This window comes from Gorilla gorilla, chromosome 13 (assembly GCF_029281585.2).
Source record: "Gorilla gorilla gorilla isolate KB3781 chromosome 13, NHGRI_mGorGor1-v2.1_pri, whole genome shotgun sequence".
NCBI classification, from domain to species: domain Eukaryota; kingdom Metazoa; phylum Chordata; class Mammalia; order Primates; family Hominidae; genus Gorilla; species Gorilla gorilla.
The window spans coordinates 81,412,740-81,429,697 of NC_073237.2; positions in this window are offsets into that span (position 1 = coordinate 81,412,740).

Here is a 16,958-nt window from a genome sequence, read left to right on the forward strand (position 1 = left end):
CCTCATCTCAGGCCTTAATTGCAGCAGTGAATGTAGCACAGATTACCAACTTCATTTGTCTCAGTCACGTACTAATGATGTGACCTTGGGGAGGTGACTCGCTTCTTTTTGGGTCAGTTTCCTCATGTATTAAATGGGAATATCAATGACTACCATACAGTGTAGTTTCGGTGAAGATGAAATCAGATGCTCCACGAAAACATCTACCATAGTTCCTGGAATATAGTAGGTATTCAATAAATAATAGTTTCCTCTGGCCAGGTGCAGTGGCTCACCCCTGTAATCCCAACACTTTGGGAGGCCGAGGCAGGCAGATCATGAGGTCAGGAGATGGAGACCATCCTGGCCAACACGGTGAAACACTGTCTTTACTAAAAACACAAAAATTAGCTGGGCGTGGTGGCATGCACCTGTAGTCTCAGCTATTCAGGAGGCTGAGGCAGGAGAATCACTTGAACCCAGGAGGTGGAGGTTGCAGTGAGCCAAGATCACACCACGGCACTCCAGCCTGGTGACAGAGTGAGACTCCGTCTCAACAATAATAATTATTATTATAATAATAATTTCCCCTTTTGCTTTCCTTCAGTGGACACCCCAAGGCTCAACCAGCTGTTCTTGGCCCTTACTGGCTGACATGATCCGTTCAGTTTTCCAAGGTTATTCTCCTTGGAAGAGTTAGTAGAGGATGGGATGCAGTTTCCTCAGCTCCCTGCTAAGAATATTGCCCCAAGATAACTCCCACCCCATGGGCAGTTCACCAAGTCTCCTCCCTCCCTCAATGCTTTTGAGACCTACTGCGCCCAAGGCAGATCTGCACTAAAGAGACAAGCAACGCAGAAATGAGAGGTGTTCGCTTGTCTCCAGCACGCCATGCTGAGTCCCTGGTCTTCATTGTTTCCCAGAGTTCTGTTGATGGTGATTGTATTTTGGGTCCCCCGTTCTTTATCACTTGCTGCATCTCTACATTTGCTCCCATTGTAGATGAGGCATCTATCCCTGCCCCTTGACTTTGGACTTGGACATGTGACTAGCTCTGGTCAAGGGCATGGGACCAGAAGTGGCAATGTACCAGTTTTGAGCCCAGGTCATAAGAGACCTCGCACATTTTTCCATGTGTCATCTGGTGCCTTTGCTATTGCCATGAGAACATGCCTGTGATCGCCCACTGGTCTCAGGAGGAAGATGGAACAATGGAGCAGAACTGCCCCTACCATGGCAGCCTGAGGCAGAACTGCGCCATCTCTCCCCTAGACCTACCCTGAGAAGCAGAGCTGGCCAGCTGAGCCCTGCCAAGATGAGCTGACCCCTCACCAAGCCACAGGCATGAGAGCCAGCCCAGCACAGAGCCACCCAGCCACCCAGTCAAGGCTAGGCTAGGTCCACTCACCCTGGCCGAAAATAAAAGCTTGTTGCTTTAGGTCATTGAGTTTGTCATGCAACAGTAATTAGCCAATCAATACACTGCCTCACACAAGAATAATTGCTTTGGGTCATTTCCTTATAATAGAAGAAAAGAACATTTGGTATTAAATATTTGATAATAAGCGGTAGGCCTATCCAGTAGCTTTGTCATTCAGGGATGGTTGGACTCTAATTTTATATTGGAGGAGTTTCCCAATAATAAAAACAAGTATGTTCTTATGTGTATACAGTGTTGTGATTGATAGATTTTTGTCAAGATTTCTTTTTTTTTTTTTTTTTGAGATGGAGTCTCGCTCTGTTGCCCAGGCTGGAGTGCAGTGGTGTGATCTCGGTTCACTGCAAGCTCTGCCTCTCGGGTTCACGCCATTCTCCTGCCTCAGCCTCCCAAGTAGCTGGGACTACAGGTGCCTGCCACCACGCCTGGCTAATTTTTTTTGCATTTTTAGTAGAAACGGGGTTTCACTCTGTTAGTCAGGATGGTCTCGATCTCCTGACCTCATGATCCGCCCGCCTCGGCCTCCCAAAGTGCTGGGATTGCAGGCGTGAGCCACCGCGCCCAGCCTGTCAAGATTTCTTATATTTATTATAACCTGAGTAATTCTTGGACTCTGTAGCAGGGAAGGTACAAAAGTTATGGCCCTTTCATAATGAAAAATAGGCATGTTAGTGTCTATTTAAGGCTACAATTTTTTTCAGACAAATAAAGTTAACTTGGATGTTGAAAGAGTAAGACGCCTATTATCAAATCATAAGGCAGCTTTATTTTTCCCACTGCCTGATCAAACCTGCTCTATGGCTACTTCTTCCTCTGCCCTAGAAATAATCTCCAGCAGGTATCAGGGCTTATCTGTCCCCCTTGGGTAATAAAACAATCTCTGTCACTTTAATCTTCCAATCTATCTCATTTCAGTATTTAGATATCCAGTCCAACGTAATAATCAAATGCTAAACTTCACTTGTAAATTAAGCTTCTTCCTTTTCCAATCTAGGCCTGCTTCAGGCAGAAAGCTTATGGGGCAGGAGCTCACGGTCAGCTTCTTGATTTCCCTCACTTACATTCTCTGCAAACCCTCCACCTACCAAGCTGCTTCTAACCCTTTGGGGGTGGGAAGGGTGAAGGTAGGAAGAGGATGGGGAGAAGTAAAGAGAGGAAAATTCTGATGTCACTGACCAATCTTGTGGCAGCATTTTCTGGCTGTGGGAATTACCCTCTCATAGGGTGCTTTGTTGGTTTGGGGATACTCATTCACTGGACTCCCCTACCCATAGGTCTCTGGCAGGATGACATCATGTTTTCCCTGCCAGTCACCTCCACACTACCTCTCACTCTGGGGTTCCCACTGCTTAATGGGAGCTTCCACTCTACTAACACAGTGATATGGTTTGGCTCTGTGTCCCTATCCAAATCTCATTTGTAGCTCCCATAATTCCCACATGTTGTGGGAGGGACCTGGTGGGGGATAAATTGAATCATGGAGGTGGGTCTTTCCTATGCTGTTCTTGTGATAGTGAATGGGTCTCATGAGATCTGATAGTTTTAAAAATGGGAGTTTCCCACACAAGCTCTCTTTTTGCCTGCTGCCATCCATGCAAGACGTGACTTGCTCCTCCTTGCCTTCTGCCATGATTGTGAGGTCTTCCCAGTCACGAGGAACTGAGTCCAATTACACCTCTTCCCTTTGTAAATTGCCCAGTCTTGGGTATGTTTTTATCAGCAGCATGAAAACAGACTAATTCACACAGACTGTATGAGCCATCATGAATCAACACTATCCCCCACCAGACCAAGGTCTCCAATGGTCTCTTGAAACCCAGGCCACTAGGAAAGAGAGGAACACCCCCAGCCCTCCTCCATGAGGGGTGGGAATGGGATCCAACACAAAGTTTTCTCTCCAAAGAAATTCTTGACCTCATCTTCAACCTCTTTTGTGGCATCTCCAACTTCTTGTAGATGGGAGTCAGTGGTCTCTATATCAGTACCTAAATGTCAGCTCAGGAGGCTGAGAGAGCACCTGGCTTTGGAATGTGAATGTGTTGACACCAATTGTTGTGTGCCTTCAGCCAACTCTAAGACAGAATCCCTTTTGTAATAATCCTGTCTCAGACACACACACACACACACACACACACACACACACATGCACAACCTTTCTTCACCTTCCAAGGAGGGTCAGCAGAAAGGAAAAGCAGGGAAGACCACCAACCTGCAGTTTAATGAAATATGTATGAGGAAGCTAATAATCACGCGTGATGGTTTCCCCACCACCTCACCCCTACTCTTCTCTCAGTTCTAATCTTTCACAACTGCATGAATTGACATTGCCGGTCCTATACATGATGTCAGAGCAATGCCTTCTGAAAGGAGGAGGGCCTTGTGCACACAACAAGCCAACCGTGCAGAACAGAAGAGGAGAAAAGAAGGTGACAGGACAGTTTTGCTGTCACATCTGACATCAGGACACCCAGACAGAGCAGAACTCTCATCTGCTGTCCTCTCCAATCAACCATGTTCTTAGTGTTATGTTGTTAATTGAAATTCAGAGAAATGAGCATTTCAAGACAAGCATGGTTTCTGGAGATGTTACAAAGAGTTGGGAAAGTTGCATGGCTAGAGATCCCAAATAACCATTCCAGATGGCAGGCGCTATCAAGATGTCTTGGACAATCACACACATGGAAAACATTTCACTCCCAGGAATATCGTTAAAATAATAGTTTTCAATGATTCATTAACAGTTAAAAGCATATGGTTCTTTCTTAGGGAATTTTGGATTGTTTAGTCTTTTTTCTTCTTGAAGAAGCACAGATAACATCAATGGAGATGAAATATCTTGATGGTGGCCACCAGTGGCATGTGGCCTGTCTGCTGGCCATGGCTATCATGTTGCTTTACTAGTCCTCCAGGTTTCTGAACATTCAGAAGGGTAGCCCTGAATTAAATTGAAGAAAAGGGAAGGAGGTGAAGAGAATGTGAAAAATAGGTAAGAAAGAACAGAGGAACCACGGTGAACCAGAGACTTCATCTCTCCTTATTTATTTTGATGTTACTTCTTTTCAAATAGAAAGAACCAGCAAACGGGACCAGGGAAGCAAAGAGAGGCATATTACTTCTCTTAACTCCATCTGGGCCAAGGCATTCAGAGAAAGAAAAATGTGAGACACTAAGGTAGAGAGAACTGAAGCAAGAAATAAGGAAACTAAATTTTGTAAACAGAAAACAAATACCCAGTGGCTCATGCCTGTAATCCCAGCACTTTGGGAGGCTGAGTCAGGAGGACCACTTGAGCCCAGGAGTTGGAGACGAGCCTGGTCAACATAGTGAGACCCCCATCTCTTCCAAAAAGTTTAAAAAACTTAGTCTGGCACAGTGGCATGTGCCTGTAGTTCCAGCTACTCAGCAGGCTGAGGTGGGAGGATCCCTTGAGCCCAGGAGGCCCAGGCAGCCGTGAGCCATGATTGTGCCACTGTACTCCAGCCTGGGTGGCAGAACGAGACCCTGTCTCAAAAAAATAAAAACCACACAAATAATAATAATAATAAAATACCCATACAAGAAATATTATTTTAAATGTTGCATGCCAAGATTTAGCCTCAATGATATTTATCTTGAGATTGTTTATAATTATCATAAATTAGAAACAGCCAATATGGCCAACAATATTTTTTAAATGGCTAAATAAATAATGGTCGACTAGACAATGACATGATATGCAGCGATTACAAATTATATATACAACTCTACTTTCCAACAGGGCAGTAAGCTGATATATATAGTTAAGTTATAAAACGCAAATTATAAAAACTACATACTGTGTGATAACAATTTGGTTAAACAATTCATACAGATAGATAGATACAGATGTATAGAACAATATGTTAAGAATTTACACCAAAGTGTTACAAGTAGTTAGCTTTTAACTATGAAATTTTAGGTGATTTAATGCTCTGCTTTTCTCTAATAGTTTTGAGATTTTCTCCAATAAGAATTATCTACACATTCATCAGATAATTTTACAGTCTTCCCTTGGTATCCATGGGGGATTGTTCCAGGACGCCAGGGGATACCAAAATCCTCAGATGCTTATGTCCCTAGATATCAAATGGCATTGTATTTGCATATAACCTAGGTACATCCTCCTGCATACTTTCAATTATCTCTAGATTATTTATAATACTTAATGCAACATAAATGCTTTGTAATATAGTTGTTATATTGTATTTTAAAATTTTTATTATTTATTGTTGTATTGTTATTTCTACTGTGTGTTTTTAAATACTTTTGACCTGCAGTTGGTTGAATCCACAGATGAGGAAACTGCAGGATATAGAGGGCTGAATGAAATATATAAAATTTTTATGAAAATTGGGATTCTAGAAAAGATAAAAAGCTGCCTCTCACTGAGAAGCTATGCCTAGACACCAGATACCACGTATATTCCCTGAAGGCCATTAGCCCTGAAGCCAGAGCTGCGTGCTCATGTACGCTAGCAAGGCCATGAGACTTGCAAGGCAGGAGGGCCTCCCACTCTAAGGCAGTGAGAAGTGGGGAAGGGTCTTTCCTGTCCTTTCTGTGCTGCTTGCCTGAGTACCAAAGCAAATGGAAAGCTTAAAGAAAGAAAGATTTCATCTGCTCAAAATTCCTCTTTGTATCATTTATTACACGGTCCATGAGACTAGGCTTTCATTTATGATAACACAGTGCTGCAGTGTTTAGGGATACCAAGATGTCATAGAAGGAGTGATGGTCTGAAATACAGAAGAGGCGGGTCCTCTCACAACTCTGCCACTAAACTTGTTGAATCTCAGACAATTTCAATTCAAATCAATAAACACTTATTGAGCATTTATTATATGTCAGGCACAGAACTCAACACTAACATACAAAAATGAATATGATACTCTTCCTACACTGAAATACCCCAAGCCTAGCCAGGGAGATAAGCAAACAAACAAATGGGTATAAAGCAATATGGCGCACATGATGGTAGAGATACAAATACAATTCTATGGGATCAGGTGGGAATGCCCTATTTTCTGTTAAGGTGGGTAGGGTTTGAGCATTAGATGTCAGAGACGATTTAAAAAGAAAGAGAATTCTTGAGTTGGACCTTAAAAAACAAGGCAGGAAAAGATATGCCAGACAATCACTTCCCTCTATGGCCTCAGTTTCCTCAGCTTTAAAATGAAGGCTCAACCTGATACTCTACAGTATCTGCATTGCTCAGGGCAGAATGACTGCCAGCCACACCACCAAAGGCTTCAATGTCAGCCGTGTTGCTCATGCAATCCTGAACTCCTGCTCAGAGCCAGCACACGAGAGGATTATCAGGTTGCTGGAGGTGTTCCCCTACATTGGAAAAATCAGAAAATTAGATTTAAGCAACCACTTGTGTTAAGAAAACGTATCCAAACTTGGACACAGAGCCAAGAGGATGGCTACAAACTCTTTAATGCCATTCTGAAACAGTGAAGCATTGTTCAACTGGCCCAGGAGGGGTTAAATCTCTACCAGAATGTGCCTCTGTTGACATTTCTGTTTACTATTGATTAGAGCCCAGACACTGTGATGTTATATGCTAAATTGTAGATTTTAGTCTGGTGAAAATGCAAATTACTTCTATTCAGTAGAAAAAAAAATGCCCTCAAAGGTTATAGTTGCATGGCCCTGTAGGATAGTATCCAGATTTCAGTGTGCCCTCCCTAAAGATCTGTGCAAACCCCAGTTTCTTAAACGTTCCTTGCAGTTTTATCAACTTACTGGTTCCCTTAGTAATGAATTAATACATTTTGATATTTGTTCATTCTATATTTGAATGAGTCCTGATTTTAGATTTTTGAAAATTATCTTTTCACATTTAGGGAAAGAAAAGAATGTCTTCATTTTCTAACTGGGAATCAATTGCAGAAGTCTTGCTCATTCCAACACTTAACTGCAATATTACTGCTTTTCTGTGGACTCATTTTAGCTGCCTGCCTTTATTTCTTCCTGAATTAGGAGAGCATTTGGGTTCATTTTTATGACGCCTACTTTGTGACAGTGCTCGAAGTGAAGGAATCAGCAGTCTTCACACATAGACTCACACACACACCTACATGCACACACATGCACTCAGACACATAGGCTGGTTTGCTGATTTGGTTCTTTCCTGGATGTGTCTGAATGAATGAGTCATGCACCCACTTTGCCACTCCTCATGATTATTACTGGATCTTACTAAAGGAAAGGCAAATTCCTGAGACCGCTTTATTCCTGAGATCATCCTCACACTTGGAGGCTATAACATTTTGACAAACGACCTTCAGACTGCTTTTTAGCAATAACAGCATTAACAATATGGTGTTCTGTGTTTTATAAAAACATTCCTGTGTGAGAGGCATTGTGCTTCTAATTTTATTGAAGAGGAAAATGAGGTCCAGGTAGATCCCTCGCCTAAGATCAACTGCATAGAAAACAAGGAACCAAAAATTAAGCCCAGATCTAACTCAGGGACTAGTGCTCATGGTGTTACCAAACCGCCTCAAAGATTCAGCTGAACAAACAAATGTTACTTTATTTTTCATCCTGCTAACTTAAATGTAAAGTTTCATTAGAGAACATTGTTTATAAGCCATTGCATATTTTCAACTTATTATGTGAAATTCCATATGAATCTACTGAAATGATCATTGACTTTATGGATTAGTTTATTTTGTCCATATGCATACATTTACCCCTGGGAACTTGGAGGAGCAATGTGTTAATTAAGTCATTGATCATTTTTCAGATATGAGAAGCTGAATGACTCTCCCTATGAGTCATTACCACAATCAAGCTACTCTGGTAACGCCCACACACACACACACACACACACACACACTATGGCGCATGAAGGAAGCTATTGGGTGGGAATGGTTGGAGTCTGATCTCATGATAGAGAAATTATACGTCCACTGATACTGTCTCAGTATCCAGGAGGAGGTAAAGTTATTGAGAGTGGAACACATTGGTGCAACAATGCTTTTGTCATTCCCATCATAAATTTTTTTTTTAATCACTTAACAGCACCTTTCTGCTCAGGCTGCAGTGATACACACTACAAAAAGAGAGCAATAAAACCAAAGGCACACCTTTTATGAGATTTCAACATAATTTAGAAGGCATGAATGAGAAAAAAAGGAGAGAATACAAAGAAAGACTGCAGAGAAAATATAGACAAAAGAAAGTTGAAGTAAAATCAACTAATGGTCTTAGGTTTTAAACTAAAAATTCTTAGAAAATAGCAGATGGGAGAGAAGCAGTTTGCTTCCTGCTTTGACACAGTGGAGTTGTTCACTCTGGGAAAACTTTGTAAACCAGGTAGAAAATTAAAAATTATCAATTTCCCAAATATGTATCAAGCTCCTACTTGTGCTAGGATCTCTGTTAAAAAAAAAAACTTATGTATAATTTTGAATATATATTTTTGAATGTGTATTTCTGAATTTGAATACATATATTTTAAAGATAGAAGATGGATAGATAGATGATTGATAGATGATGGATAGACAGATGGCCCTTGACTCATAGCAATTATAGCCTAGTGGTAGAGATGAATATGAATTAAGTCATCACAGAAATACTTATAAAATCACAATTAAGTGAAGTGCTGTGAAGGAGGGGCAGGTGAGTAAGACCATGTAATGGGCAGGGAGGAATGACCTGGTCTGGGGGTCAAACAGCTGCAGTGAGGACATGGTGATTGACCTGGAACCTAAAGGGTACACAGGATTGGAGCAAAGATGAGGAAAGAGGTTACAGGCAGAGACAAGAGCATGCGCACAGGACAAGAGGGAACAGGGTTGGTGCAAGGGCCTGAAAGAAAGCAGCCTGGCTGGGGATCAGGGAGAAAGGAGCAGTGGGGGTGAGAGGAAGCCAGAGCAGGGGGAGGTACACTGTTGTTAAAAGGACTTGCTGCTGAATTTTAAAGTGATAGGGAGCCACTGAAGTGTTTTACCAGGGGAAAGGGGGACATGTCCTAAGATTGGCATTTTGATGCATATGCTAATAGAAGCTTACAGGCTTTCTAAAAAAGATTGGCATTTTGATGCATATGCTAATTCCAGCTGTAGCACAGGAATCAGACTGAAGGTAAAAATGTAAGAGAGACCATTAGCAGGTTACCGCAGAGGTCCACACAAGAGAGGAGGGTGGCTTGGACTAGGACAGTGGCAGTGAAACAAAGAAATGTCTGTGAACAGTATTTAGAGGAGGAGAAGTAAGTCTTTCCATTGGGCACTGGAGAGTAACTCAAAGGATTTGGTCTTGTGCTACCGAGTGGATGCTGGTTCCATTCACCAAGGGGAAAAACACTGAAAAGAGGGATAAGGAAAGTGGGAGATGACAGTAGTAATTATGAGTTCAATCGTAGTCATCTTAAGTTAGGTGCTTAAAGAGAGAATTATTGGTAAATTCAAAAGCAAGTCCATTGGGCTACTTTGAGAAATCTACCGTTAGATAAGTCAGTTTTTGGTACTCCCAGTGGCCAGGAGGTTTGATCATTTCCAAATATATATTCATGTAACAACTTCCCTTGAAGACAGTTTCCAGTTTCTATTATGATACCTCTTGACATCTTCTGCCTCCAATTTTTCACTTTTCCTTCTTGAGATTGCATTAGAAATTATGTAATCAGAATGATATTGATTCATTAAACTAGGTCATGGCGTGACAATTCAATTGTCTGTACATTCCTTCCCAACTTCTCAAGTGTGGAGGTGTTTTTAAGAGCTGTAGCACACATTGCCATTCCAGTGTGGAAATTAGAAGTGTTTCAAAACTGTAGAAGACATAAAGGTAGGCACACCAAGCACTGCAGGCAAAACAGGAAAAATAATATTGTGTTAGATAAAATGGGGAAATACAAGCAATGCTTTTTGAAATCACATTCTAATTAAAATAAGGGAAAGAAAAACAAAACGAAGATGTTCAATCTGTTATCTCTGATTTTGCACTGGTAGGATTGGAGATAAGCCTATATATTAAAAGGCATGATTGTCAGACATTTCTCAACGTGAAAAACACGAAGCAAGATTGGGGTAAAAAGGAATGGGAAAAAAACAGGTGGAAACAACTACCTTTGAGACTAAGCCTAAAATGAAAGCTGATGGTTGTTGGTGCAAATGTAATCATTAATTGCCCAAATCTGTTCTTCCATCATCCCATTTCTTCCATTCCATTCAGCACTTTTAGTCGCAACTGAACCTATGTTACATAACGTAATGAAGTCATACGTCTCAGCAAGTAATTTTTTTTTTAAATTAGCACATCATCTGGGAAGAAAGAATTGAGCAAAGTCTTGTGGGATCCCTCATTGAGTTTGTGGGTGGGAATGTTTAGGAGGATGTCAATAATAGAATCTAAGTACAGCTCCCCTCTGTGCGTACTCCACATATTAATATCAAAAGGACGAGGCAATTACAACCCACCTGTGATGCATTCTATGCAGTTCAACTCCTTCAAAACTTACAAGTTTCCTAAAATCTCTCAGGCTAGCACCATTCTCTGATCAAACTAAACTGGGCTGCCATAAACTCTACCACCCTTATCCTCTAATTAATTCATTTTGGGCGCTAATTAAAGCTATGAATGCAGGGGTAATTAGGCTAAGTAAAGTGTGCTTATTAATCAATAATTGACAACTTACTCTTAACAAATGTATTTCCCAAGAAGTGAATACAATTTAATTAAATAAAATGCTTGCAAAACAGAGAGCTGCTTTTTATGGTATCCTTGATGTATAGGTCAATATTTCTGTCTTAATTTTCCAGTTGAGAAAGAAACAGAAATATAACTTACTCTGGCTCATCCAGTGAATCAGAACTTATTATTGTTGGGGCTGTATTTGGACCTCATCCATAAGGCATGAGTCTATTGTTCTGAGGTTTAACAAATATGGATAAAAGCCTCTCCTTGCCTTTCCAAGTAGAAATATATTACATTTGTCTTCAATAAAACTTAGTGAACATCTCACTTGAGACCCTTGTCACATCACAACATAATTAGTTATTTGCATTATCAATTGTGCCAGTTCAGGATTTCCAAATTTGTTATCTTCAGAGGGTAATATGCGTGCCTACAAAAGGGAATTAAAAATGCAATGAAAAATAAATTTGGGGAAATCTGGGTTAAACACATTTAAACAGATTTCTTTAGTGCAGAACTTCTCAAAGCCTTTAAAATGTTCATATGCATTATGAATCTAAAGAGTGACACATAACATTTCTGCAATTTGTTTGACTATAGAGCTTTTTTCCCCCCTCAGAATACTCATTAACCTATGCAGAACCATGGTTGGAAAGCATAGTTTGGAAAACTTTGCACAAGACCTTGAGTTAATCTTATTCACCGTGTATTCCTAGCACCTAGCATGATATCTGGCACATAGGACATGCTCTCTATGCCAACAATTTCCAAATTTTTATTTCCAGCTTCATTCTTTCTTTGGAACTTTAGACTGATATATTCAACAGCCTATTCAACAACGTTGCTTGGTTACCTGGTGGGCTCCTCAAACTGAGCATGTCCAAGCCTGAACTTTGGCTCTTCCCCACAAAACCCATTCCAACTGCAACCTTTCCATCTCAAATGATGCAAACTCCATCTTTCCAGTGACTCGGGCCAAAAACCTTGGAGTTATTCTTAACTCATTTTTCTCATCTAATTCATCAAAGAACAGCATTCTCTACCTTCGATATATATCCAAAATCTCACCCCTTCTCACAACACATGGCTCCTACCTAGGTCTGAGCCACCATCATCTCTCACCTGGATTCCTGTTATGGGCTCCTACCTAGTCTTCCTGTGAACTCTTCTGTCCTTTCTTGAGTCTCAACATGGGAACCAGACTGATCCTGTTAAAGCATAAGTCAGATCATATGCCTCCTCCCCTCAAAAGCCTGCAATAGCTCCCCATTTTCCTCCAAGTAAAAGCCAAAGTCTTACAATGACATGGAAGGCCACAGGCTAGGTCCCTGTTACTTTTCTGACTCTCTCTGTGTCTCTCTCCCCACCCTCCATATACTCTGGCCCCCGAGCTAATGGTCACATACACCATGTATACTCCTTCCTTAGGCCTTTGCAAGAGTTGCTCCCTCTGATCAGAACAATCTAGCCCTATAACCAGCTGTCTCATCTTTCAAATATTTGCTCAAAGCTCACCTTCACAATGAGACCTACCCTGACTACTGTAATTAAAATTGCAACTCAGCCCCACTCCCACCCCACCCCCACTCCTCCTTAGCCTGCTTTTACTGTTTCATAGCACTTACCTTTTCTAATATTCTACAAAATTTACAGATCTATGTATTTTTCTACCTCCCTCCACTAGAATATTGTTCTATGTGTAATTCATTGATATTACCCAAGCATCAAGAACAGTGCAGGGCACACAGCACATGCTCAATAAGTGAATGAATAAGAGTTGAATGAACATTGCAGTTCATGCAAGATGTTACATATGCTCAGATAGATGTAATGCAGACCTTTTATATGGCTCAGTTCTACCGGCAGAAGACCAAACACTATGGTCATTTTATTTGAAGTGAAACAAAGGTTATATATTTTTCATAAATTAGACAAAGCCCATATGCTTTAATTCTGTGTTTACCTGACCAAGACAGATACTATCCAAAAGACCTGGCAGCCAGCAAGAGGTTGGCCTTCACAAATTTATTGAAATGTGGTTACTTAAAAGAATGGTATATGAGAGTTACAGAAAGGAAATACTAAAACTTCTGGTGGTCTATATTTTTCTCTTAAAAAAATAAGAACGAAAGACTATCTTAATATTTCACTGACTCAGTGACACAGATGGCCTCATGCAGATCGTGTATCTCAGAGCATGTCTAGGATTACAGGCATCTGAGGGAAAACTGGGGAGTTTGCTGTGGTGGTTCCTTCCCTCATTTGCTCATTTTCAACATGTTGTAACTTATTGTCGTTAAGTGTGCCAGCAAAGAGAATGTATAATTTCTCTAACACTCATTTCTCTAGTGTTACATAAACTCTCAAAAATTACACCAGTGCTATGGACTGAATCTATATGAATTCTGAGTCACCCCAAAATTCATATGTTGAAGCCCTAATCTCCAATGGGATGATGGTATTTAGAGATGGGACCCTGGCAAGGTAATTAGGGTTAGACAAAGTCATAAGGGTGAGGCCTAGTCTGATGAAATTAGGGCTTCTGTGAGAAGAGACACCAGAGGGCTCACAGTCTCCCTATCTCCATGCATGAACTAAACAAGAACCAGGCAAGCACACAGTGAGAAGGAAGCCGTCTACAAGCCAGGAAGAGGGCCCTCTCCAGAGTCTATCCATGCTGGCACCCTGATCTTAGTCTTCTAGCCTCCAGAACCATGGGAAATAAATTTCTGTTATTTAAACCCTGCCACTCTATGGTATTTTATTATGGCATCCTGAACTGACTAATACAAAGAGTATCTTAAAAGATGTCTTCTTGGCTGGGTGCAGTGGCTCATGCCTATAATCCCAGCACTTTGGGAGGCAGACAGATCACTTGAGGTCAGGAGTTTGAGATCAGCCTGGCCAACATGGCGAAATCCTGTCTCTACTGAAAATACAAAAATTAGCTAGGCATGGTGGTGCATGTCTGTAATCCCAGCTACTCAGAAGGCTGAGGCAGGAGAATCACTTGAAATTGCACAGCGGAGGTTGCAGTGAGCCGAGACTGTGCCACTGCACTCCAGCCTGGGCAACTGGGCGACAGAGCAAGACTCTGTCTCAAAAAAAAAAAAAAAAAAAAGAAAAGAAAAAGGATGCCTTCCATGAAATCTTGGAGCAAAAAGAAAATGTCAGAGCTGAGACCTCACTTCTACTAGGAACTCTTTATTAGACACATTACCAGATAAAAATAATAATGATCTAATTACGATGATTAAAAGTATAGATAATGTTGAAGGTGAATGATGAAACATGGGGTTTCATTATACTAGTTTTTCTTCTTTTGTGTGTATTTAAAATGTTTCAGAATGAAAGGTTTAAAAAATTTTAGGTTGGCTAAAAAACAATGATGAAATTATCAAGAACATTATTTTATTTACCTCCAGTATCATTCACAGTAAATTTTTCTCTAGGTATTTACTGTGGCTTGAGAGATTAGTTAATGAAGATGAGAAGCCATCAGAAATATTGCAAAATGTTTTGTATTTCAACTTTGCATAATCAATGTTATATATTTCTAGGTATGTTTTACAACACACACAATACATCAGTACCACAGTATGGAAGAATAATTTTTATGTAACATACACAGACACACACAAACACACATAGTAAAGGTACAGGTTTCACCCCTTTTTGTTGATGGAAGTGCACAGACAAAAGAGTTTGGTGGCCCCGGTGCTTAAATGGTAAGAGGAGAAGACAGGCAACAGATAAACATGGAGAAGACCCATAAAGACATTAAGGCCCAAACTGGGGGTTAGGGGAGAACAAATAATATTAGGAACTACCTAGAAGGTTAACGCATACATGCATTACTTGTATACACAAACATTATTTGTAAAGTTGATACAGCTCTTTGAAACCCTTTGGAATAAAAGGTGCATAAAACAATATATTATTAATATTATTATTATAGTGCATATTTGTGTTTCTGTATTAAGCTGCCAGAGGAGTCTTTTAATGGTCTCATTTTTTATGCAACATATACATAGGTCCATTGAAGAGACCCACGTTTATCTAAATTATTGAGATGAATTTTAATTTGTTTGGACAATACTAAAGCTTGGAATGACCAAAGAGTAAAAAAAAAAAAAAAAAAAAAAAAAAAAAAAAAAAAAAATAGCTCAGCATGCTAACAAATAAATGTTAAATGACCTGGGACAATGGAGTACATATTTTCATACTTCCACATATTCATTTCACAAATTGGTGGTGTCCAGATGTCCTGCAGCAAGGTTTTTTTGTTTTGTTTTGTTTTTTGAGATGGAGTCTCGCTCTGTTGCCCAGGCTGGAATGCAGTGGCACCTATCAGCTCACTGCAAGCCCCGCTCCCAGATTCACGCCATTCTCCTGCCTCAGCCTCCTGAGTAGCTGGGGCTACAGGTGCCCACCACCATGCCCGGCTAATTTTTTTTTTTTTTGTATTTTTAGTGGAGACGGGGTTTCACCATGTTAGCCAGGATGGTCTCGATCTCCTGACCTCATGATCCGCCCACCTCGGCCTCCCAAAGTGCTGGGATTACAGGCGTGAGCCACCGTGCCCGGCCACAAGATTCTTAAAGTGTGGTGGAAGGCCAAATGCGGGACTGAAAAAAATCCCCATTTTTAAAATCTTTTTAGATGATACTTTTAAAATGTCTTTTAAATAACAGACACCCTAACTATTTAAGATATTTTTTCTTCTTTTTGTGACAATGATTCTGCATTTTTTTCCGGGCATGATTGAAGGCTTTCACTTTGTAGTTTTAAATTAAAGCTAAGGAGAACCTCACTGGTTTCTCATCAACAGCAGCACAATTTGTTTGCTGACTTCAGTGCAGTGGTTGGGTTTTTCTTTGTTAAATTAGAAAGCTGAGTGGAAACAGGTGGATGAAGGGGTTCCCATGCCTGTGAAGGGTCTGTAGCCCAGAAGAGTAAGGGAACCATGGTTGTGGGAACTAAGCTTCAGGGCTGTCTTTCTGCTTTTATCCCATGTTCATGACAGTTTTTGGCAAACTGTACACACTCCCCCCATATTGAGCCATACTTTTGGCTTCAGGAGATAAAAGACATTGCTCTTATTAAAATAGGTCATAGAGGCCAGGCACAGTGGCTCACGCCCGAAATCCCAGCACTTTGGGAGGCCAAGGCAGGCAGATCACTTGAGCCTAGGAGTTCGAGAGCAGGGGGCAACATAGTGAAACCCTGTCTTTACAAAAAAATAGAAAAATTAGCTGGGCATGGTGGTGCATGCCTTTAGTCCCAGCTATTTGGGGGACCGAGGCTAGAGGATCACTTAAGCCTGGGAGGTCAAGGCTGCAGTGGGTCGTGTTTGCCCCACTGCACTCCAGCCTGGGCAATAGAGAAAGACCCTGTCTCAAAAAAGTAGGTCATAGACACAGAAAAGGGAAAAGATACGGGCGCCTACTTGAGGGTGGAGGGTGGGAGGAAGATGAGGATTGAAAAACTACCTATCGGCTGGGTGCAGCTCACACCTGCAATCCCAGCACTTTGAGAGGCTGAGGCAGGCAGATCACCTGAGGTCAGTAGTTTAAGACCAGCCTGCTCAACATGGGGAAACCCCATCTCTACTAAAAACACAAAAAATTAGCCAGGCGTGGTGGCGAGTGCCTGTAATTCCATCTACTTGGGAGGCTGAGGCAGGAGAATCACTTGAACCCAGGAGGCAGAGGTTGCAGTGAGCAGACATGGTGCCACTGCACTCCGGCCTGGGCGACAGCAGCAAAACTCTATCTCAAAAAAAAAAAAAGAAAAAAGAAAAGAAAGAAAGAAAAATTACCTATCAGGCATTACACTGATTACCTGGTGACAATATTATCTGTACGCCAAACCC